Source organism: Sciurus carolinensis, chromosome 11 (genome assembly GCF_902686445.1).
Source record: "Sciurus carolinensis chromosome 11, mSciCar1.2, whole genome shotgun sequence".
Lineage (NCBI taxonomy): Eukaryota > Metazoa > Chordata > Mammalia > Rodentia > Sciuridae > Sciurus > Sciurus carolinensis.
Genome location: NC_062223.1, coordinates 25161440 through 25163327, shown reverse-complemented (window position 1 = coordinate 25163327; position 1888 = coordinate 25161440).

Below are 1888 nucleotides of genomic sequence, written 5' to 3'. Positions count from 1 at the left end.
GTACACCCTCTGCAACTTTATTACATTACCTGAAAAGCATCAGTACAACCTTGAATTTGTTAAACTTCTCTATGTAATAAAGAAAGAATGGCTGGATTGTATTGTGCTGTGAAATCTCATGCGTTCTACTACTTGTTTTATAGATTTTGTTGATTCAAAAATATTGATTCTGGGATCATATAGATAATTCAGATGCCTCCTGACTGATGATTGGGCAAGAAGCATGTGCATGAGAAACTTTTATAGACATAAAGTCAGGAGGCCTCCCTTCTGAATACATGGGCTTTCTGAGGAAAGTAGAAAACTAAACTAATATTTAGGAGACTAAATATATGTAAAAGATTGAACAAATTGTGGCAATGAAGCTCATAAATAGGGCAGAGGATGGATGCAAGAGCCATCATTGCATATCTAAAAATTTTCAACTTTATTATTAGGAAAAGGAAAACTACAAAACATAACTGAGAAAGTGAGTGCAAGTATGGCAAGGTACTTGAGGAAGGGGGAATATGGGTTGTTACTCTTATAAATGCCCCTGTGTGTCCTGGAAGAAGCTGATCAAGGTTCAGTGAATAGTGGAAACCAGATCCAGAAACCCCAGGTAGCAGACACTCCTTGGGAGCTGATGTAAAGAACAGTAGTGCAACAATGATGGAAATGTAGGCAGAAAAATCTCCTGTGAAATAATTCATAATCCTGGATGACTAAACTCAAGAACTTCATAACAGCCAATGCCACATTACTTTGCAATGTTTGCTCTCTATATTTCATGGTACAAGGTGCTTTGCTCACATGATACTTTTAATACCTAGAGTAACCTGTGTGGTACATACTACTTCATTGCACAGATAAGGAAATAGTCTTGGATATAAATGTTCACAGTGGTTTAGCAATGGCAATGCTAACCAGAACTCATTGAACTCTTCAGGCATCCCAAATGCTTTTTCAAATGTCTGTTGATTTAATTCTTATTGCAAGACTAGTCATTACTGACTACCATCACTTTATAGGTATATTTATACTCATTTAGCTTGTAATAAAACACAGAAAAATTAATAATTCTGCTCTAAAACAAGCAGCAAGTAAATGGCAGAGCTAAAAAGAGGACTCAGGTTTTTCTTATTCTATTTATTTTTTTCCTCCAAATTGTCAGCTTTTACTTATGTACCCTATATTGCCATGCTATAGAAATGTTTTACCAGGAATCCTCTTTTGACATGAACACAATTATTATAATTAATTAAATATTGCCTGAGAGACTTTACATGAAGTAATTTCTTCAGCAGACCCATAGCCATGTTGTGATTCATTTGAACCCTCAAATGTTTAGAAAATAAATCTTTCTGCATTCTTAGAAGAATCCCTTTGTCCTCATCTGTCCCTCACACCCTATTCTACCTTCCCTAATACTGTTATGATGCAAGTCAAAGATTCTGTGGAAAATTTTGGAAAACCACTATCACAGTGATTCAACATCTTGACTTGAGAATCAGTGAAACCTGCTTAGAGTGCTGGTTCTTCCACCTGGAACTCTTCTTTCCTGAGTTAAGTTTTCTGGCAAAGCACACATCTATCTCATCTATCTATGGAATGAAAATTAAGAATATCATTTCATAGGTTATATGAACACACCCACAATTTTTCTGAGGATTTAATTTATGTTAAACTATATGCATTTAGTTCTGCTTATTAACACATTGAGTGCAGAATTAACACATTGAGTGAAGAAGGAATTCTCTCCTATATTACTTCTATAGAAGCCACAGAGAACTATATTACCCATAGGCATTGATCCCAGAAAGAGTTCTCCATGTTTTACTTGTACTCAGTATCTGATATCTTTACCTTCTAGTATTCACATTAAGTCTTTTGTGTGGGAGATGCATTT